The sequence below is a fragment of the Bombus affinis genome, chromosome 5 (assembly GCF_024516045.1).
Source record: "Bombus affinis isolate iyBomAffi1 chromosome 5, iyBomAffi1.2, whole genome shotgun sequence".
Lineage (NCBI taxonomy): Eukaryota > Metazoa > Arthropoda > Insecta > Hymenoptera > Apidae > Bombus > Bombus affinis.
The window spans coordinates 4,598,082-4,623,674 of record NC_066348.1 but is presented as its reverse complement, the minus strand read 5'-3'; the positions used below and the strand labels follow the sequence as shown (position 1 = coordinate 4,623,674).

The 25,593-nt window shown below is 31.3% G+C and overlaps 1 protein-coding gene across 6 annotated transcripts in view; it reads left to right on the top strand.

Moving 5' to 3' along the window:
- Window positions 1-25,593, top strand: part of LOC126916589 (rap1 GTPase-activating protein 1) — a 254,018-nt gene that overhangs the window by 92,751 nt on the left and 135,674 nt on the right. The window lies entirely within an intron of this gene.

Here is a 25,593-nt window from a genome sequence, read left to right as displayed (position 1 = left end):
TTGATAAGGAGATTCATGGGGCCGACCGTGCGGCGCGGCGGCCCGATTAATGTTACATACCAGATTGAAAACATTGGAAACTAAGGCCGATCGCCGGTTATACGTACAAGAAAAAGTTGTTCAGAATGTTTAGCTATGCAACGTAACTTTGAAATCATAGAAATCGCAGAGGACGTTACATATTGATAGGTTAACCGTGTTTCTATTAGTTGTGAACGTGTATTAAACAGATATGTCTACTTAGACGAAACCCGTGGAACGTGTTTTAAAGTAATAAAAATTTTGAGCTAGTCCTAATATTACAAATATTAGGAGTCTTTAATTCAAATACATGAGTACATGTATATTTTAATTTTTATAAATCTTAAACCTTAAACGAGAAAAGAATTTTCGCATATTGTCCGCTAAGCGAGAATGATACTTTACGATATACATACATACTATTTTGTTAGTATCTTAATAATCTATTACGTTTTTGCATGATTTAAGACTGCCTCGCTCAAGTATATTGAAAAGTAAATTATAACCTCGAAAACCTGAAGGTCTAAAAACTGTTATTGTCTCAAAGACAAAACTGACGATATATTAGGTCGTCCGAAAAGTTTCTTTCGTTTTATGAGGAAATAATAGACGCACAACGTTTTTTGTTTTATATTATTTTGTCGAATTACGTACGGTCCATTTTGTTCTGTCGAGATAAACACCGCGACATTTCACAGACCTGGTTTCACGTTTGTATAAAGGTGCACTGTTGTAAAAAACACGTTTGCGAAAGAAAGACACTTTTCGGACAACATAATAAATAACTGAGGCCAACTTTTTAATTTTTTCCTATTTACAATGAGTCATTGCTACCAGTATTAATTCCGAAACCTTTTCATATAATATGATGACACATAATGTGGAAAGATATAATGTAAATACTTAAATTGATGGGTTACACCTGATACATTTGGTTTTGAATGGCCGCAGATAGGTTTACTCAATTTACCACATATTAGCCTTGTTGCGATGAATGTGTTCGCTGTCCCCGTTTAAGCAGTTCTGTAATTTATCGATGTCTGACTATTTAATATCACGGAACAAAAATGTAGACAACATTAAGTTTCGTCACAACTTTTTTTCTAAAAACCTCTTTCTACAACATCTGTTCTGTTTCGTATATTAAATCTACAGTGAAATGGAAAAATTGGATTAGGTCAGATAAAATGACTTTTTAGAAAATTTTTATAATTTGTTACATTGCAATTTTAAAGAACTTGTTCTTCTTCGTAATTAGTATGTCATGATATATATTTTTTCTTATGTTGTAACTTTCTTTATGATTGTTTTTTTAATAATCATAATAATCTTCCTTCCTTTTATCGTATTGTATATAAACAATAATAATAAACAATTTAAAATGACAGCATTTAACTCACAATATTTGCAAAATACATATGGTATATGCATAGATATTTTATATGAAATAGTAAATTACACATTTTAATACTTCTGTTAATATCATAAATATAAATGTTTATTTAGTAATATACAGTGCTTGTGAGCGAATTTAAGTAATATATGTTCTTTCGATCTTCGAATCACGTTTACGAAAAATGTATGTAAATTACATGAATTTGAAGTGGTTATAAATCTTCTGTTATAAAGTGCTAAGGGATGACAGTTTTCTCGATGTATACTAACATAATACTACTGCCCATAGCTTCCAAATATAGAGTTATAATTTGCTCAATTTGGTGCAATAAATTATACGTATTATACTAAAAACGTATCATTTCAGGAACTTGAATTCCAATAATACATCACGCATTACACGAGAGTTTTTAAAGACTTAATAATTGTCCTTATTTGGTATTAACATTCTGAAAATAATATGATTTAACAATAAATTCAAGATCATCACAGAATGCTGCTGTTGTATTTATTTGCTCAAATTTAGAATATAAACATTAAATAGTTCACTTGAATTATCGAAATAAATCTCGAGAACTTCCAAGTATAAATTATATGATTCTCTTGAAAATCTTAAACGTTTTATGGAAACGAAACTTATGTTCATTTCTGTTTATTCGATATCACAAAAATACGTGCTACTAATAAAAGATACTTTTTTGATTATGATAAAAATTATTTCGAATTGGGTATCACCAGTAAAAAATAAAGAGATTTCATATTAATCGTTATTTATTGTTACAAACAATAAGGATCCAAAAAAAGAGAGGACGAAAATTAATAACATTAATAATTTTTAATTTTTTCATATTTCGAATATTTCTTTATTTACCTACAACAAGAAGTATCCATTAAGTTTTGTGTAGTTTTGTGTTTCCGCGATAAAATTTTTTTCTAGTTCCTAGTACTTCGCTATGTTTCACAGTTATTTGCTCGACTCGTTAAGATTATCATTATATTAATAATTATCATCAATATTTCATTTGTACATCGCTTTTAATTCAAAAGCACACGCTATGACTATCACTGTCCGATCTACTCTTACACTGAATGATCACGTTAGCCTATTTAAAACGACGCGCGATGTCCTCAGGATAACACTTCAGTTTGGCTATCCTGCGCAGCCAGCACCCAACTCGGGATGCGAATTAGGGTAGCATGATGCAAGTATTCTTCCCCTACGGTGTATGTCGTTAAGAGTTTAGAGCATGTCCGTTACATCCTGGACGGGAGCGTACGAGCACCGTGAAGTTTGCATGAAGCCACGTAACGAGCCGTAATCTCGCGGTAATTTACAAAATGACAGTCCATAAATATTTCGTTGGTAAATTGTGATTACGGGTTTGATCGACTCGGCGTTTTTTTGTCTTGACGCTCCTCGCCCCCTTTCTTAACTGTAATCACTGTTCACGTTTTATGTACGTATGTACGTACATACGTTAAGTACGTGTGTATACGTGGTACGCGAGTCGCGTTGAATTCCGGGGACGAGGAGGACTCTCGGCTCGGCGGCGTTTCAGAAAATCGGAATGCACGCTGTAACGCGATACATGCGGATGCACCACGTTCCCCGGAAACGTGTTTGTTTTTCGATGCGCTGCGCGGACACGAGCGATTTTTTATGGCGACGCGTTACGTTACAACCGCGATTGTCTTCGAATGCTTGCCGATCAAGCTGTCTCTTTGTTTCACCATAAAATACACTCGAATAAAACGAACCAGCGGTAATTAAAAATTGATTTTCGTAATGTTGGAAATTTGAGCGGTTATATTTTTTGAGAGAAGATTACATTTAAGAAATGATTAATTTTACAAACGTAGAAATATCAGTGATTAAACGTATCGTTAATTCGGTTGATTCAGTAGTATTTTTTTAACGTTAAAAAAATATCTCGATGTTGAGATACGGTAAATGATATATGATAATAACATGATAAACTATATTTTGTAATATTTGCTTTTAATTCAAAGTCAGAAGAGTCAAAACATCGCAACACTTAAACGCTTATTATGAGCTTATACCATGATTTTCGCAGTTTGAATTTATTTTTATTTTGGGAGATATAATATTTTTTTAAAGTAATCACACAGTTTATTATATATAAATATAAATCCTATTACATCCATAATGTCATGTTAACGATCTTTTTAACATTATTATATTAATATTATAATATAAAATAATAACAGTATTTATCTCGACAAGATAGCTCGTAATAAAAATTTCAACTTTATGCTAATTAAAAAAAAAATTGTAACCATTTATGGTGGGTGTAATTGATAGCATATACGAAAGAAGGAATTTTCCTCTCCTAAAGCCACAAACAATTCTACTTTATGGTAGTTTCCAAGAAACTGGCAATTGGATTGATCTCTATCTTGTTTTACGATTTCTTTATCTCATGCGGGTATCAGTAGATATAAATACGTTACTTGTGCTCAATGTTTCTCAAGAAAGCAATTCATCCAGGAAAAACTTGGGATTTAACAGTAATTTAGATTAAATTGGTTATTGATACATGTAAACAAGAAAATTTGACAAAAATTTAGGCCGAAAAGTAAAGTTTACAACTTACAGTCATCTTTCTATTTACGTCCTTCTGTTTAGCCATTCTGGGTACTTATAAGTAGTCCCTCACTTCTTGTGTAATTTCTCAGCTCAAATAATCAGATTTCACTCAGTTTAAGTATTATAGTTACTCTCAAGTGGCACTACATGGCGTATGAACAGCGTATCAAAGAGTACAAATATTACCACAATCATATTAGATACATACTACTATAAATAACTTGTGAGAATTGATGAATTCTCAGAAGAAACATACGAATCCAAAAGTAAAGATTACAATCAATTAGTTTACAGATATTACAAAGTTTACGAATATCACGTTTAGACTGTGGATTTTTATTTAAATTCATATTTTTGTGAACACCACTAAAGTAATGGAGCATAGATCGAAATTTGTTTCAATCTTTAAATATTACAAGTACGTTGCTTTCGTTATTTTATACACTTTTGTGAATATTCTGTGCATTCTGTAGGTATTAGGTTGTCCGAAAAGTTTCTTTCGTTTCATAAGATGATAATAGATGAACAACAATTTCTGTTTTATATTATTTTATTGAATTAGGTATGATCCATTTCGTTGTATTTCTATTATTACGTTCGTGCATAATTCAATAAACTAATATAAAACAGAAAACATTGTGCGTCTATTATTTCCTTATAAAACGAAAGAAACTTTTCGGACAACCTAATACATTTTTGCGCGTTTAGATCTATCATAAATGCATAAGAATCCGCAATCTAATCACAGCAGTAGAATACTACGGTAGATGTCCTGAATTGAACATTCTTTCAAGACACGACGATTCGATATACAGAAAAAGTTTACAACTATATTCCATGTTCCAGTTAAATAACTTGACTTTTGGAACTTTTATCGTCGACGATAAACGGGCGCTTGCAACCATTTGAATATCAACAGATGCATACTCTAACGTCTAATTTTCACATTATCGGGTTAAAAGGATTCACTCGGCGGCCATGAGATTTCGCGTAAGATTTAGCCAGGAAAAAATGCGATTTCTTGGGCAATTCATTTAAATGGAAATGAGGTATACATATATCACTGTTATGCGTCGTTTTAAATATCAATTCGGCCGGAGTAATGGATATAGGTATAATTACGCTTGTTGAAGTAATTAAAGGATCTCGCGTTTCGGAGAGAAATTAAGTATCCGATTCTGGAGAATAAATTGAACGTCAAGAATGATAAAATTGTTCGTATTAATATCCGCATTAATTCTTGTACATTGGAAATTTGGGTTGAGTGGTTAGTCTCGTTCATCATTTTTAAACGGTGCAGCTTTTTGTTGCAAAATCGTTAACTTGAATTTCATCATTTTGACACCATTTTAGTTAAAATTATTCAAAATAATATTGATTGGTAGTGGTTATATTACTTATTTGGTCGTATGTCGAAGACTGAAGAGAGACGATATTTTAGTCTGTTCGATTCTTTTAATTATAACATACAAAATATCGCTTCTTTACGTTGTAATATAATTTAACTCTAGAACTGCCAAACCAATTAAAATGATCGATAGCAGATTTTTTCTTTTCGTAATTACCAACAAGATGCAAGTATTTCTGGTAACATTGCTTTTTGCGCTTACTGAGACATAAACATGACTACATATACATACTTATTCATTCTTGCATATTGGTACGTGTAGGTACGTGTTAGAGATCGATTGTTCTAATGTTAATTGAAACATATGGTATATATACACCAATGCTTACGACAACGAACATACGAAAATACAGTCAGATCATGAAGAATTCCAACACAGTTTATTGAATTATAAACCAACTGAGATAAAATATTAATTGCAATTTAAATAAAATGGTAATTCTTATTAGTTAAAGATTATTGTTATTTATTATTGTTATTAATGTTATATCGATTATATGTGTACGTACTACCTATGGGGTAAAATAAAAAATTCATAGTTGAAGAATAGTATTGTAATGAATACTATGAAACGAATTATATCTAGCTGAATGAAAGTTCGTTGCATTTTGTATGGGATGTTACTATAAATAATTCGTTCGTAGTTATTGTTTTGTTTTCATAACCTTATCTAGTATTCTATTACGTGCTGTGATTGTATTGTGAAAATCTCGTTAACGCAGAAGAAGTCGTCCTCTATCGGCATAAGGATCGAGTATATGCGAATTTTATGGCTCACAATCCGAGAAGATAAAAGAACTAAATTGATTATTCACTCTAAGCGCTATTTGATTATTATTCATGCAAATAGTTAAAGAATCATTTGAATTGAAAAAATTCAAAGTGTACGTGAAAGTCAATATCGCTGTTCAACATTAATTGTCTTATGCCCAAGCAAAGAAATATCTATGCAGAAGAAAACAAAGAGATGGTGAAACATTAAAAAGTAATAATAGAGGCTAACATATGTAGATTACATTATAGATCATAATGTTAGATTATAGCACACACGTATATGAAAAACAAAATTTGCTTTCGATTGTAAATATAAATGTGCTTTTATTTTTCATCAGATTAAATTTGTTACTGTTGAAGTGGTCGTCACTTCTACGAAAACTCCACATCTGGTCTTTTTAGTTTTCTTAAGCGCTGAAGTCATCGACAGCAAATAGACAAAAGAATAGCAGGAAGGCTGACCATAAATACTAGACAGGCGACGTTGGCTTCGGGGTTTTTAGTTATAAGGTAACACTGCTAGCGTGCGGATCTGGACCAGCTCAAATTGTATTCCTACTTATTATTACACTTCTCTATTAAATCAAATATATATATTTTGTACCTTACACTTTATCCACGCGTTTTCTCTCTTTATACATCTAATAACCTCAACAGTTACTTGAAGCAAGTACGTGCCACTGTAAATGACACATTTTTATATTCGAAATATAATGCATCCGACAATACTGTTCAAAAGTTTTATTTTGTATTTTATAGAATCAGACAACGTATGTTACGTTGCCTGAGTTTGGAAATATTTTATGTAGTTTTTCCATCAGTTCTTGGAAGTAAAATTCCTTTTTACTTCAAAGAATTATGATATATTATACCAGTAATGGCCTACTAAATTATCATTTGTTGTGAGTTGATCTGGATATGTATAGTTCATTAATTCAGTGATTATCACAACGGTGATTTTTCGGTGTTATATAATTTTAGTATATATTATATTATTTACACTAATAAGTATTATTGACATTTTTATCAATATTAACAATATTTCCAATAATTCAAATCTATTCTCAGATACTGATATCACATTTGAAAGAATTTCTTATAAAAGATATAAAAAGAGAGAAAAATTCAATTTTATGTAAATTATGCTGCATAGAAACGATATATTTCTTGATAACATAAAAAAATGTAATGTATTTAAAAGTATTCAAACGTAACTTTCACGTGTTACGTATAAAATATAGCGGTATCTAATATGATAAAAAATGCAAGAACTTTCCGTACAGCGCAATAAATCTATCCCGTGCAATTTCATCTAGACATCTTTTATTTAAGCATTGATTAATATTGTTTAACGTTAAATCCCGGTCTCTCGAAACGTGTGACATTTTTATCGAATATTCGTTAGCGTGACCCGTTCTGAGTCAAATGCAGAGCTCTATATTTCATCCTTACACACCATCACCGGAACTAAAAAAAGAAACCACACAGAGGGATACCAGTAATATAACTCCAGACATATCCGCCCGTGCTCTCGCCAGATTGATCTACCCGTTAGTTTTCGGTTTCGCAATAACGTGTCTTTACAACCGCGAAAAACTTCACTGACGAATCGTCGCGAATAAATTATGTCTCAGGAGCCATAAGGATTATCGACAAGTTTCACTTTTGCAGTATCCATTTTACAATCGCCCGATTAACGCCTTCTTTACTAAGGTCATAAAATGGAACAGGGTTAATGTGACCTTTTTATATTTTAACTCCTCTAGATTTAGATCTGTTATTCTGTCTACTTCTGTATTTGTTTAAAAATATTTAAACGAATCTTTTATAAAATTTTATACATAGTTGTTGCTTAAATTAACCCAATTTTTTACAAAAGCAACGGTATATTTAAACTTGATATTGTTCGTCTACAGTCAGGATCGGTTCTTGGTTTATTCTTACTTTGACATAAGGTGCTAAAATTTAGAAGGTGTTCCTAATGTTTTTCTAATTACATTGATCGGTGTAAGCTCTGTTTATTGTTAATATTCATCGCTAGAATATATAGTACCTATGGGCTATGAATGGTATTATACATACTTATACACAAAATATATAAATAATGTTATTCCGAATTTTCCAGTCCTGTGACTTTACATAAAACGTACATTAAAATTAAGAAACAGACATATGAAATATTACAACGACAATCGTGGGTAAAATTATGGTATTTCGAGGACCAAGATCCGGTGCACCGTTGTCATAAATATTCATCCATATGCAGAACCAGGCAGTTAAACTATTTACATAGATGCGGATACGAGCGAATTGAGAATTCCGAATGGTTCTTGGTAAAAATTTTTCGTATCCGATTACGACTGAATATGATAACCACCTTGATGACTCGGGGATCCTTTTCACTGGAAATGGACAAAAATATAAACGCGCCCCGCGAATAAATCGGTGTGGTCGCATCGAAAATTGTCGAGTAATTAATTACAGATGGGTTGGTAAATATTCCACGGAGAATATTCGTCTGATGTTCCTTTAACGCGCTATTGAAATCCATAGTTGAATCGAGAAAATGGTAAATATACACAGGTTTTGTCGTGTAATGAGTAAGAAATATCGTGAAGATGAATTAAAATCTTAAGATGCAACATATTGTGAATTTTTTAAGATTGTAGTTAAAGCAAAAAGAAACAAATATGTCGTGGTAACTCTTTATCATAATCCTTACTCTATTTGAATATTGTTAAAATAATATATTTTAAGTATAAATATTTGTTACAATTAGAGCATAAATGTATACAGTGGTAATAATAGTAATAAATGCATGTAATATAATATTCAAATGATTCACATTATTTTTGTTTCTGCTGTTTACCTCACGTATATGCACAGAAAACTTGGGAGAAGCAACATTTATATATCTTAGTATATTTAGTTTATCTTAATATAAGTTAGCCCACAAATTAATTTCCTTAAATTAAATATACTTATTGAAGTTGGTAATAGAAGCTACGAATTATTACAAACTTGCTGAATGGTTGCTCGTTTTTCGCTAAATGACCTTTTTGAATTATATTTCTTTCCTGTATACGATGTAATTGAAATGTCCACACTGACGGAAAGTGTCATGTTATTCCTAGAAGTTAGCAAATATGTACTTAAGAAAAAGGAATAGATAAAACTATTTCTTTTATCGTTAGAAACTTAAAAGATATTCGAAACAAAAGGTGAATGGTTTCTTGGTGTAAATGAGGCCTGCAAACAATGTCCTCATTAAAATAAGCATTTTCTCAAATAGAATTATTTATTTTTCTCCGTGGGGTCAAAGGCCTGTTTTAATTAAAACTTAGTAGCTTATGCTAAGCTTATATTGAACTGATGCATTAATGCACGAGGTATATAGGATATAACAAATATTCCAATTGATGCAATTATTATTACTGACAAGTAACGATTGTAAAACGTAATGCAATTATTGACTTAATGCTAATATTTACAATATGTACATATATCAACAATAATTTTCAAACTTATTTTCATTTTCCTTCAATTACATGTTCAAAGAGATTTATGTAATTAAAGAAATTATTAAATACTGCAACAAATAAAATTGCTGTTTCAGTTTTCCGGAAAGAATAGAAAGTAATGAAAATCAAAAATATTTATACACTTATCTTCAAATTATATACGCACCGATTAAAATTACTCTGTCGTGTATTTTTCTCTTTTTTACGTTTTAACCCAACTTATTTTGTTCTCTTGGCATGAGATGCAAATAACATTAAAAAGTGTACAAAGCTTTAAAATATATAAAACGTCAACGCGCGCGCTCGGTTTCCCTTCGACTACAGTTTCGGAAATTTTACGTCGCCATTAACGTAGGGAGTAAACCGGAGACAAGCAGTAAAAAATAAGGTGCTTTGCACGGAATCATCAAGATACTAAAATCCGATTAAAAATAACAACGTGGAAAATTTAAACGTCGAAATTTATGGGTTAACAAGGACTTTCGTTATTCGAACAATACTCGATTTAAACGCTCCTTCTTTCGTAATATTATGTTCTACCTATTCTAAATCACAAACATTCTACAACATTCCGTTTATGAGACCTGCGTAAGTACCTGCATAACTTATTGTTAGTATAAATCTATCCACATGACTGTGCGAATAAACCATTTGGACAGCAGTGATTACTAAAGTAATATTCTATGTATTATTATGCTTGACTCAACAATGAAACAATATATTATTCATAGTAAGCTTATTCGCAGTAAGATTAGCGTAATAATGCTACTTCCAAATTGGAAATCTTAAAACCTTTGTTGTAAGAAAGTGTCTCTGCAATGGATGTACAGAAATGCACTTTAGAGATGGGAATTATGTCATACATATTTGTTTTCGCTTTCGAACACTCTTATTCAATGTCGTGTGCAAAATTATTTCTTTCTTGTTAAATACATCGATAGTACATGATTTATCTGTAGAAAAGCTAAAAAATCTCTTCGTATTGAATGAGCAGCGTATACGTAAGTCTTTCAGTCTGAAGTGGTAGTTAGAAAGTATATAATAACAATTATCAAGAAAAATAACTGCCTTTCAAGAACAATAAAAGAACCATAGGAAAGAAATAGAGTCAAGCAAGAGATATTACAGACAATCTTATTATTCTCTTTACCTTTGAAGAGATAGATTAGCATAAAAATAAAATAATTACTTATGTACATTTTGTGGTTTTAATAGTGGAATCAATACAATTGAAACAGTAAGGTTAGCTTAAAGATCAATTAGAAGAAAAAACCATTTCTGGTAGCTTAGTCAAAAATTGGTTTACAAAATTTCATTCAACCATGAAACATTTCTAAGGTGTAACTTTTTTTTTTTAATTAAGATTTACAATCGCATCAACTGCGCAGTTACAAGCCAAACCATGGAGAGGGATGGTATGGTACTTTACATTACGCTATTTTGTTAAATAGCCCAGCTTCCGTGATAAATCTTAATAAGTCATGACTCTTTTCGCTTTTCAAGTTATCTTTGGAATGATGAGAAAACCTTTCCTTGTTTAGAGAAGGGTTTTCGATCTGTGTTTCTCGCACAGCATACTATATTTTGGGTAGTTCAAAATCAGGTGGTCTATTGTTATTTGTGTATTACACTCTTCGTATTGTTGGATTGGTTCTTTTGATAGAAGGTAAGAGCGGGAGATCTTGAAGAGCCCTGGTTTCGGCTGATAACTATTTCGACTCGTCTGGGCTATGAACTGGTCGTTTTGTGCCTTTTGAAAAAGTTTTAGTCGATGTTTATAGCGAGGAGATACTGCTTTCCTTCATAAAACTTGTTTAATCGATTTTCATTTATTTAGAAATCTAAACAACTTTTTAGGAAACAACTATTTCACAAATGACAGAAATATAAAAAGTGCGGTTTTATCAATGAACATGAATTTTCGTTACAAGTAGATACATAAATGACGTGTTAGTTCTTCGTTGGAAAGTATTTTTAACTAAAAAGAAAAGATACGTATTTTCATTCAAATTTCTCCACGTAAAAGGATAATTTAAAGAACTCTTCAAATACTACAATACTATCTACTATGTATGTACATATACTGTACAATATTTTGAAGATCATATCAAATTGATATTAAACGATCAAGTTTCACATTGCATGAAAGTTCCCTTTGAAGAACAGTCAAATATGTCAATTAGTATGAGTATCGATGATCCTGTTATGATTCTGCATTTCTCTATTCCTAACATACACGTGCTTCATGACGGTTAGCAAATATAAAGGTCCCTTTATCAAGCCGATGTGTTCGGTTTTATTCGAACACGCTAACCGATTCGATGACTTGAATTTTCTTTTGATCAACGTACAAGGGAAATATATCGCTGAGGTAAATTAACCGACACGTTACGTCGTCATGAAAATTATGACATCAGATGGAGCGGTTAAACCCCCGGGAATTATTGACATTAATACAGATTTAGTTGAAAGGAGACGAAAAGGGATGGTTGGGGCGCGTGCAGGTATGAACAGCAAATACATATCGTCCGTGCACCCCTTTTATGTAATACATGTTCCTTCGGTAACGCGTGTCTACTCATTGAAAAGTCTGTTAAGCCGGTCAGCGTTAAGTCGACGGTGAACCAATAAATCCTCGACCCTTTTCTTTCGTTACGAATGCACATCGCGGCAACGCGAGTGCCCTTTGAAGTTCTATTTAACACGAAACATCTCATGTACCTACGTACAGCATACTCTTACAAATATATTACCGATGCATTTATTCTTGATTCCGAAATATTATTTATCCCGCTTCTCGTAATGGATCTATTATAATTCCGTAGTATGTACATATTTATATATTTCTTTATACACCCGTTCTGTTTCTTCCTTCTATCGTAAATTTTTATAAAATACACTTTTTGTAACGTCTCCTAATTTCTTGTTAAATATTATTAATTTGATATTATCGATATTACAATTATCGATAGTACAAAAAACAAAATTTTTGGCTAATTATCAGCCAGATTTTAATTTTTGGTAAAAGTAGGAATTTATAAATTTGAAATAAAAGTTTGATGTTGAGTTAATGTTAAAGTTTAGTGTACCAAATTGTAATATACAATTGCGGCATATATTTTATGTACACAATTGTTCCCACGAACAAAACGTTTTGTGGGTAACTGTAACCACACAGCAGGCATTATTTAAGGTCTCCAATTGAATATGCGCCGAGATCGTCAGGAATTGAACGTGTAGATGAACTGTAACGGAAGGATGGATATGAATTCGTCGATTTTACTTGTTCCCTTATATGGAAGAATATGAAGGAGTTACGTCTACAAATGTTACAAATGTATTAATTCGTATACATATATCGAATAATTCGACTGAAAAATGTGAAAGCTTTTTTTCCGAAGGAAGTGGAAAAGTATATATCACAGCAGCATTTTTCAAGAAACTTCATAAAGTTTTGTATTTACGGAAATTACTTAGATCTAGGTGAGTTGTAGGTATCATATTTTGCATCGAGGAAAATCATTTATATAAAAAGATTCGAAACTGTAATTTCTTTTTATTTTTACATTAACATTTTCTATTACTGTTACTTTGTATACGATTGGTATTTTACAACAATGGAGTTTACATATCAATCAATAATTTATTCCGTATCTAAAGGTGATGTCAAAATATTGTCAAATATAACGTCAAATTTGAGAATCAGTTGATGTGATAGGAATGAGAAAATATTTTCTAAAGTATTATTTTTGTGAGTTTATTGTTCACTGATACTTCATTCATTTGGCCAGTGTGCATGTATCGTTATTTGAAATTTCTAAAAGTAAATTGACTTCAGCTCTGTACATTTATTTTTTCTGTTATAAAAAAACGTCTTGTAAAAAAGTTTTAACATAGTTACTTAATACTTCGATTTATTTAGAAATCCTATACGATTTATAAATTCATACGTACTTTTGATTAATATTCTTCTTTCAATATAAATATGGTCGAGAAGGATATATCGACCTTAATGTCTCCAACCATTTCGTTATCCTTTCAATCATCGTTGTTATTGAGATCGCCTTATTGGATTTCATCATCGTTTTCATCTGCAGAACCCGCAACAAGTTTTATCATCAGCGGAGATCTATTGGTTGGTCAAGGGTATACGATATATCAAGAATCTCATAGGAAATGTTAGTTTGCTCAAGTAAAAGGGATAATACGACTCATCCATGTTGAAAAAATTGTGCTGCGGGTAATTGGTTATACACGCTCATTGCTTATACACTATACAGCAGACAAAATGCTATAATTTTACATGAAATTATAGGACACGATAGGTTCATAGAAAATTACATATACACAAAATATGTTGATTGAAACTAAAGTGAATTATGTTAAGATTATCCATTTTACATATTTTGTTCCAACTATGCGGCTATTTTATTGGTAATTAATTTTGTAAAACATAGAATCTTAATACTTTTGTAGATATTAAATATTATGATAATGTCATAGATCTAAGGTAAACGTTACCTTGTTATTTTTAAATCTTGCCAAAATTTTCATATGAAGTTTGTACGTATATATGTAACCATTTAAAACATATCTTACTCTTAATCATTAAACGATTGTATTATTTCGTTGAAATCTTAATATCATATCTCTAATATTATCGAATTCCCAATTATGCAAAATCTTTATTATAAAATTAGTTTCTATTCTTTCATGTTAAAATAAACATTTATCTTATTAATATATTATATGATCGCAAGTTCACTTACAAGAACTTTAGTATTCTGCCTTACAAATATCAAACGTAACATTGAATAATTTAATTCTTTATAGCTTTTGAATAAAAGATAATATCTTTTTATATGGCGAAAAAGATATGATCTGATATCAACCAATTCATGCATTGCTCGATACCTATCTACAATCGAGTATAAATATCCTATTACTAGGAAAACAACGCACGCTTAACATAAAACGTGTAAAACCATTTGAATATAAAGTGAGATGAAATTCACATATGTAAACATTACGAATTAAAGTTTGAAAAGATGCAAATATAAATTTAAGATCTTAAATAAAAATTTAAAATCTGTAATTTATATTAGGTAAAAATTTCCATTTAATCTCCCTTTCTGCAACAATGGATATAATAAATATATTGATAAGGTAATCCTGAAACCTGGAACATCTTTTCATAAATCTTTTAATAAATATATACCTAAATAAAAGAAACTTTTTGTATTTCTTATGTAAAATGAATAATTTCTTTTTTTCTTGATTTTACTCTTACATTTTACTTCGTTTCTGTACTTCATATATCAGATTCGATGACTATAGCACGCATAACTCAAGAAACAGCAAAGATCACGCAGTACATATTATATTGAAAAGTTTTACCCCAAGACAAGTATAAGAAGCTAACTAAGATGAATGATCGCACTTTTAACCGTAGGTAAGAGATCTTCCAGCAGATATTCGAACGCGCTTACCTCGATGACAATAGATGATTTACACGTGGCGCGTACTGCGGAGGGACACTAGGCTTAAGAAATGTTGGACACATTTTTGTATATTCGCGATCGTTTGCGAGAATATCTGTATGGATCCGTAGTACAAGTCGCGAAGGCTGGGACACAGATATAAATTAACATGTAAGTCGAGAGAACAAGTGACCGTATGTTCGTGATATCTTCACCAGCTCCTCTCCTCGATCCTTCCTTTTCTTCGCGGTCGCAGCTGCCAGAGTTCCGTCTCTACGCCTGTCGTTCCTTTTTCCCGTCTCGTGCGAAGTCTGTTTCGTTTATTCGCCCCTTTCCGTCCCTCGATCCTCCAGGATGAATCGAACCACTGTGACTCGTACGGTATTCAGCGAATTTTCAATCGGTCGAGCAGTCGCACGAAGGAAACCGTGCGTCGTTAAACTCGTCGAATCGGAACTTTCTCCGAACACTGAGAGCTGTTCGTGACAGTTCCTTGGTGTATCGCCAAACGTTAAACTGTGGCTAGTTGTGGCACTCGATTCTCCCGAGGGAAGTTTCATTGTACAAAGTTACCTATCTCCTCCTTTTTCCCTCGCTTTTAAATTTCGACGAGATCAAATTAAAGTGACAATAAGATAACAACGCAGATCGTTCTTTCTAAAGAATGTGATAATTGGCATATTTTAATTAAAATATCCAGGATATCTTGGATAAAAATGAGGATAAAATTTATTCGCAAGAAGTTACTTATCTTTTCTTTTTTGCCGCCCTTTTGAGTTTCAGTAAGTTTCAATTATAATACAGATACATGTAGCCTTTTTTTTGAGAATATAATAATGATATATTTTAATGAAAATATTGAAGATACTCTGAATGGACACGGTGGAATACGATGTTGATTATTAATTTGTTGTTTATATTGACACTAATTACGAAACACTCGATTTTAAGAAGAATTACAATTTTTACTTCACTACCACAACTTGCAATTAATGCAGAAATTTAGAAGTTCTAACGTTTTTGTTACTTTATACATGACTCTGGTAATGATAAAAATACGAACGTTATACTTAAGGATTAATCGATTGTTTATTATATTGATTATTTTCTTCAAGTTAAAAGAAGAAATTACATTACAATAAAAAAATTACATAAAATGATAAGAAATTACACAAATTGCTTGCTAGAGTATGTTGTTCAAAGAAACTAAGAAAAAGAAAGAAGAGAAATGAAAGAAATGGCCCCAATTAATTACGTAAGAAATATTTACGTCTCCATATTCCTTTCAGCTGAATGAGTAAGAGAGGATAATATTATAATTAAATTTTGTATCCATTGCGTTATCGCGTTTACTCGGTTTGACGTAATGACGTTGTAAGTAGTTGACTAATTGATTTATTGGCATTATCGATATTGCGCGGATTGCATCGATTCTGAAAGCCTTGTGAAGGTCGGAGTGAAATTTTTCTCGAAGAAAATCACGAACTATCGGCGTTTTTCCTTCTTTCTCGCTTATTTCATAAATTTCTTATTTCACGTCGAATATAAAACGTGACCTGGTGACCCGAGCTGAAAACAAATCGACTATTCCTGTTGTTCTTTGCCTAGAGATCGAAGACTTTCGAACGGCAATTAGAAAAGAAGGACAACCCGAGTCAGGCTGATTTATCGCAAAACTCATCTGCATAAAACTTCGCATTTCCTGCCTTTAATCTCGTTGGATGTTTAATAGCCCGAAGAAATTGCATTTATTTTCTGCGTTACGTTGTTTATGCTGCAATTTTACATATTTTCTTTATTTTTATTTCGAAACTAGTATTTTATTTGACAACTGGAAAATCAAATACATAAATCATAATAATTCCATTGTTAAAAATTAGAAATTAATTTTTTCATTCTCTAAATTATTAGATACTTCATCTGAACAATTTGAATATTAAGCTTGGTTAATTACTCACTTCAGGGCGTGCTTCATTGATTTTAATGATCTTGAAGTATGTTGCTAAGATCATCGTTCTGAACAATTTTTCCCGATACATGTTACCGTCCCTGTCCTTAATTTTCAAAGTATTCACAAAAGACCTCAATAGAATTTAATTTACGTTTACATTTTATTTTGAAGTAGCCGGGTGCATTTTTATATATACCAGAATGAAGTGTAATGGAACTAGATTTAGTCGAAGATCTTGGTGAATATTGCAAAAACTAAGGCCGGTAACATGTATTGAGAAAAGTTGTTCGGAATAACTTTGACAACATATTTGAAGATCATTAAAATTGGTAAAGTATGCCATGATATAAAAATAATTTCTATCAACTTTATTGTCTATAGTTAAAGTTCACTGAAACTACTTCTTCGATCCTCATCTATGCGAATAATATATTTTTAGCTCTTTTCTAATTCACCATCCTGTAAAAACTGTAGAAATAATAGCGATATACGTTCTTTTCAAAACGTTATATTTTACAATACGTAGATCAGTGTAACATTCGGTTTGTCCATTTGGCGGGGCATTTAGATAATACTTTTTCATGCTACATATTTGCAATTAACGATAAGAAACGAGTTTTAAATGTAGTCGATTCTTATCTATGCTAAAACGTTATCAACGTTCTTTGTTAGTCCATCCGAGTACATGGTCGTTTGAAATTCAAAATTATTTCTTGCAAGCAGAGTTTAGGTCACCTCCGTGATACGGTTGAATAAAGGACAATGCCAAATATAAGGAACGTGTCTTTTGAAGCTAAGAATAGAGAAAGAAAATCTAACATGCGATAATTATATAAGCTGATCAACTAATTTCCTACAGTACTTCATAGCGCTCCATTGATACTCCTATAAAATTATTTAACACTCAATCCTAATATATTTTTATTTTATTTTGTAATGTAACAGTTAGTTCTCTATATAATTTAATTTCTACTTTATTTTTTAATGTAAGTACATACATAATTGGTTCATTGTCTTGCGATTTTCAATGATTTAACAAGCAAATCCTTAAAGTATATGCTATAGTGAAGATACATACGTGAGAATTTTTTATACGTCACAAGATGAGTGTATTATTATAGTAAAAAAAGCATAGAAGAAAAAGTGATGTCATAGTTGTAGAAGTTTGATTTTGCATAAAAGCCGGAAGACGTCCGGAACGTTGGCCTATTTTACATTCATTAATTCGAGGCATGCGTGCAGGCGCCTCGTTCTTAACTTTATTGCATCGCGACGATATCCGTATCTCTCGGTGATTTTCGCGGAAACGAGGAATAATGGAATAGAATGGTTCATTGTGTAATAGCAGTGACGATTCCTCAAGCCTGATTCCCAGAATTACGAATCCAATTAAGTATGTGATTTCTAGCTTATAATATTCGTACAGCAAACGTGAGTAATTCTTCTATAGGATGGAAAAACCGTGCTGCAATATTCCCTTTACAGAAAGTGATCACTAGATCATCCAGCTATAGATTACGCCTTTTACTTCGTTCAATTTACACGCTCGTCTAACTTTATGTGTGTGCGTTATTTTTCAGTATTTCATAAATATTTTACGATGTTTACACGTATAGAAGATTTATGAAATGCGTGAAATAGGATTTGGATAGAGCAAGCAAACAGTTGAGACGCTTAAATTTATTTTGTAGAATCCGCCTTAAACCGCCTTTGGATCAGTTTTAAATTCGCGTTTTTAAAATGCCAAAGATTACGTTTTATAAAGATTTTTACGATGGGCTATGTGATTTATACGTATACTATATGTATGGAACAATCAAAGTACGTTCTTTATGAAGAGCTGAAATAAATTGAATTTTATAAGCAGTGAAAGGGTGGCCTAGTTTATTGCAAATTATTTCATATTAGACGTTGCTAGTATTACAATTAAAGCAACAATGAATCAAGCTTTAATGTCAGTGTATAAAAATTAATATATAATTTCATATTGAAGTAGAATATCATCGTCAGAATCAGCATATCTATTCATTAAAATATTTATCTATCTGCGTAAACTTTCAAAGTAGTATTTCGTTATAAAATATTACCCTTAATAAGGAATAATATATCGCTATCAAGACTGAAAACAAATGCTTTCTATGCGATATAATTTATTCTCTCGAGATGTTTAGAAATACAATCAATTAATTGTTCCGTATGCCATTGAATAAATGCACGCCATATGAAATGTATTCAACCGCCGTTACGGATGTCTGTGGTGTGGTATAATTGAGCTTTTATTCGGTCTCACAATGTGTCTTGGTTTCTTCGCAGCATCTCTAGAAACACATCGCGTTGATTATTTCTATTAAACGCAATCAGTATCATTCACTTTACAGCTACAGTATAAAGTCATTTAATGGAGCATTAATGCTTGGGATAGTCTCGATAGGAGCCATTACACTTTATACCCGCTATTCCTGTGTGTTTCTCTTCATCGGGAATTTTCATGCTACAGTGCGAAGTTATTCACAATAGCTTTCCTCCGATCACCAAAGTTCAGCCATACTGCAGCTATTTCGTATTTTAATGAACAATCATTAAGCAAGTCTGTATATGGGGGGAAACCCGTAAAAAATAGTATAAGTGTTTAAGATTCTAATTTACGAAACAAATCGTACAATTAAAACTGTATTTATCAAATGAAAGGGTTACGAAGCATGATAAGTAAGTACCTTTATAGAAGAGTAATTTTTTAATTCTATACATCATTAATTGTTTTGGCATCCTCTAGAACATTAAAAAAATATTAATAATATTAAAGATTTGTAGACTAATATTAATTAAGTTAAATAATTTAAAATTAAGTTATAAGATTAGTTTAAAATTAAATTTTAAATTAAGTTATTCGTCTCTTACAAAATATCATTTATTAATTTTCTCAAAAGATGTAGGTATATCTTCGAATCGATCGGATTATTTCTCTTCTTCAATTATTTCATTAGGATACTTTTCCAGTTTGGTCTTCAGATGCTTTCATAGTGGACGTAATTATAATAATTGATTGTTTTTATCCCACATTTTTCCAATGGTAGACAAGTTTTAAAAAGCCATCACAAAACGATCAAATTAAAAAATCATATTATAGCATAATTGTATAATTAATTAGAAAATAGGATAAGATACCATGATCAAAGTTCTCCTATTCGGTCGATGAACTACAGCTGTATAATCCCTTGTATGTATAAGCGTTTTCCTTCTACTATAGGTATGTCAGCAGCAAAGTGGATATTTAAAACGTGTTAAATATTGTTGAACATCAATTAATTATAAAATTGGGGGCATTACGTTTTGTTCGACCTTCGTCTCAAAAAAGTGGAAACTTTTTAAACATTTCTTAGAATGAATCCCAATTAGAATAAACATCCTGAATAACGATTCGATTTTAGTGATTTCGCCACACGGTTGAAGGCAGAGGTGCTCGTTCCCCTTAAAAGAGGACCAAACACTAAATCATTCTTCGACCAAGAGTCCCCACGTCTACGGCAGGAGGTTTCGTTCGACCCTTGATTCGAAAATCCGGATCACGAGGGAGGATTAGCACGCGCTTAAGTCACCGGACTGGGGTGACGAAGCCCCAACATTTTCATGAAGCCGGCTGTGCTCTGTCGGATTCATCACACCACGTTCTAATGTATGCACTTTAGTCTCCATATTCCTACTTACATCCTACACGCTCAAATTACAACCTTGTATATTTAGCTGACGCATATTTATTGATTTCTCGGGATTTTACTCGATCCACATTTAGTCAATGTCGCCATTCTATTTTCGAATTTAAACTACGGTCAACTTTTCATAGGATTTGCATTTCTGCCTTAGAGCGATTTATCAGAGAGTTAGTGGACTATCCCCTTGATTCAAGATTATAGTACTGTGAGAGTACTTCAGCTATATTTAGAATAATTATACATGTATGTCGAATGTAATTAACAGTTATTAAATTTTAAAGGCGATTGTTAGCGAAATCTTAGCCTATGTTAATTCTACTTTAATATTATCGGCTCGTAATGATGTTATTTAATGTATCTATAATCATTTGCAAACAATTACTTTCTTATTCTTTACTTAATATCGAATAATAATAGAACGTTTAATCGCGTTCGTTCGAATTTATCGATATCTAAAAAAGTAAAAAAAAAAAAAGAAAAATGTATGGAGTTGCACCTTCGGGAACCTAAACGTGATTTTCGTTGATAATAAGTTTGAAGATAATAATTTTGAATGTAACTGTGTTCCTTAAAATACATCAACATCTCATATTTAATTAGTTATGTTTTAAATAATTAATAAATAACAGACGTTCAGTTTACATACACTATATGTTTTGCTTCGTAACTAGAAATCATAGACTGACAAGATCCAATTTAATAAAAAAAAAATTCAGGATTGTCGCATTCATTTTTTTCTTAAAACTATTGATACGGTTACGAGGTATAAATTATTACGTGACGTTGGCATTTGCTCTAAATTTAGTCGTAGGTTTTTGGTCATGGGAAATTACACACAAATTTAGTCGGGTCTTCTCGATTTCATGGGCAATTTTTCGAAATTGCTAGGGCGAAACGAAAGAACATATGTTCTTGCTTTGTACTTTCTTTTGGCCTTTTATTATTCATGCTTTCTGCTATTTCTTTTTTTTTTTTTTCATGTATCCAAATTTTATGATCGGTTTATCATATGTGCTCGTCTTAGACACACTGAGAAGATATTGTAGCAAATTATACAGCGTTTTATTACAATTACAATTATTATAGTATTTTCCATTTTGTATTGATCAAAAATGAAATAGGTTTTCTTTTTTACAAAACTTTCCATAAAACAGAAGACAAAATAGAAAAAAGCAGCTGACAGCTGGCAAATATCGTACATTACGTTCCAAGAATATCGTAAAACTAAATTACGGTAAAAGTCCGAAAAGGAAATATTCGAAGTTTTCAATACAAAGGATTAAATTCAATTGGACATTTATAAAAAGACGCCGTAATATTATTTTTATCTAAGGCGCAATAATATTTTATTGTATTTGAAATTAGATTCTATAAAATTTGTATAAAAATACTTAATACACGTATCGAAATCTTCGTTAAGAATAATATGATATATATAGGCAGATGCGTACCTACTATGTTCTTTTTCCTGTCTATTTAGAAACTTTCTACAACGCACAACTTGTATCAACGCGCTTTTCGCATTTTGCCTATCTTAATATTCAAGACATTCGAAAGAACTGAAAGCAGGTTATAATGCAGAGGAGTCACGTTTATAATGGCTAGTGGAAAAGCGAAAAGTTTCCCAGAAAAGTTTCACTTTTGTTTTGCTGCATCATCGTTCGTGACACAGACCGGAAGAAGTGACACGATCCGACAGGAATGTGGAACGCTTCTGAAAATTGAACGGAATTAAGCCGGGTCAAAGATCCAGACAGACGAGGACTCGTTGATCGCGGGAAAAAGAACGTTTTTCAAAGTATTGCGTCACCACTTGCCGGATCAGACGAAACGTATTTTACCATTAAGAGCAGTGAGGAATTAATTAAGCATCTGCTTCCTCTCTCGTAACACTAACGCTGTGTAAGTTGCATCGTAGATGTTCGTTTTGCGTGGAAAATGTCGATGGAATGTGTGGAACTTGCAAAGAAAATTACGAAGTTCTTTGGAGTTGAAAATGAAACATTCTTTTATAGACATCGGTTGATGTATGAAAAGATATGTAGCTTGCTTGAAAGAAAATGATGATCTTGAAACTTTGAAGAAAAACCATTAAGGAGAAAATGTCGTGAATCACAATGTTCGTCATTCTGAATATACTAACTTCGTTCTCATAGAATTTTTTCACTATAGAGTCACTAAAAGTACTGTTTAATTTATTTGTATTGCAAGATTAAACGCAATCAACCACAGGAATTTTCGTTGATGTAGTTTACCGCATGAATAACATAAAAAATCTTCAAAAATTCCATTATACAGTTCTTTTCTATTAACACTTGTAGAAGTTGCGCTTTTTAAACAATATAATTCGCACGAGTTGATTTATGTCAACGTATTTTTGGCATACTTTTTATGTAATGGCAATGTATTTTTTTTTTGTAGTGAAGACACGTTCAGTAGTGAAGATGAGGTTAATTTGACGAAATATAATTATATATGGTTTGAAATGAGAAAATGAATGTAGACAGCTTGTATTCGTTTTGCATATAGAACTGTTTTTGTAGCTTCGAATAAACAAGGCTTTTTACATTAATGGCTTAACGGGTTCAGAAATTAAATAGGATTGTAAAAATATGCTAAATACATTCGTATCTTCATATTTCTAAATAAAATTAAAAGTGATACATATAGTAAAACAGAGTTATTTTAGTCAGCTAACTTCATCATCTTAAAATTTAAGGTGGAACATAGAATAATTAAATTTGTGGTATATTATGACTATTAGTCTTTAATATAATAACGAAAGAATAAGAAAATATCGTATACTTCAGGTCCAAAAAAGGTATTACTTAAAATCTAATAAAATAAATAAAAAAATAACTTTTAGAAATGAAGCAATAACACGCGCTACTGAATTATAATAACTGCAATTGAGAGTATTAACATTAGCTGAATAATCTTCTTTACGTTGGTGAGTAGAAATTATATTCTCGTACAAAACTATGTATTTGTATTTCTACGTATTATAATGTACGATGTATTTCATCGTTCACCATGCCACGCTAATAATGATTTAAACAGCCTGTTTTCATCATTTACGAGCTAAATTAACTACCTTGATTCAAATAAACCTGCCGTAGAAATGTTAAAATATAATAACGGTATAATTAATATAATATGATGTGAAAGATTAATCATTCATAAATTAAAAGTACGTGGGACGTACAGCGGCTCTTGTGAACAAATTGATGTGAAAGTACGTGTAGTTTACAGTTAGTATAATTATGCAAGCTTTTTTTCGATATTACTGTCGTCATTTAGAATGACAGAGCCACATGATGAGGTAGAGAAATTAGCATTTTCTGGTGCCATATTCAGAAGACTACTTTTACTTTGAAGAATATTTATGATAGGAACTTGGTACATATTAGCCTAAATAGCACTATTTACTTAATCCACTGTTGGACGACATCCAAGTATTCACTCATTTAAGGCAATGCTGTCTATGTCATACTCGTGAATAAAACAGGCTGTTCTTACTATTATATCTCATGCATTGTTCCAAGAGCAAGATAACAAAGGGAGAACGTAATATTGGGCTTTTTATTTGACAGTAATTTTTTTCTGACTCCCCTTGTTCCTATGATAACAATATACGGAAAAAAGTACAATGGCGAATGTATTCATTTACAAATAGCACTGATTCCAAGTTTAGCTATTCATAACACAGTATTTCCACAAATAATGTATTTCATTCAGAATTCTGAAAATAATTTTTACATTCAGATAAATTTGGATTTTGCATAGAATGATGCATGCTGATTGTTTTTTATTTAAATAAATTTATTAAAATATCTTTTTACTAATTAAAGAATTATACTGGCGAATAGTTTCGTCGCGAATATTAACAAAATATGAAAATAAGTATAATCTGGGTTAAACATTATTTAGACAAACCTCTCAAGTACAATTATCAACCATAGACACATATATAGATTAAAACATTTGAATATTCCAACTGTCCTATAGTATATTAACAATCAAAAGATTCTAAAAATATATTTAAAGTATAATAACCAAGGATAATGTAATTCTGTCAAAGAGATTTTTATTAATTATGGTTTCGTTACAGAAGGAAAAAAAAAAAGATTCTGAAAGATAACTTGAGCTTCCTAATGCGGGAATACTGCTTTAATCGAGCTCCTTAATTGACAAGTGAGTTAAGTCTTACGCGATTGCATTGGACTTACGCCTCTCGTCAGTTGAAGAGTTGAATTATTATGCGTTTACTATATTTGAAACTTGTTGCACTATTCATGAAATTGTACTATATATATGAGAGAGTAATGAAATTAAATAATTTACATGCTCAGTATGCATATTGTTGAAATATCTCTAGAAATTTGTACAAAGTTTAAAAATTAAGAATCATTGAACATTTGTTCTTTAGTACACAGATCATTTTGAATTTTATAGGGATATTTTAAAATTTATATATATATGAAATAAATATATATATCAAATGAAAAAAGTTAACTAATGGCTGATATAAACAAATTGCTTAGTGATAAAGCAATAACGCAAGAACAAAATAAAGTACGTATTTTAAACGTATTTAAAAAGTATAGTTCATCGTGGATTTGTCATTTTCAAACTACATGAAGTAAGTTATAAACAATTAAAAATACCCTTCATTTAAAACGTGCACGGAGTTACAGACATTGCAGATACATATTCGTATTACAT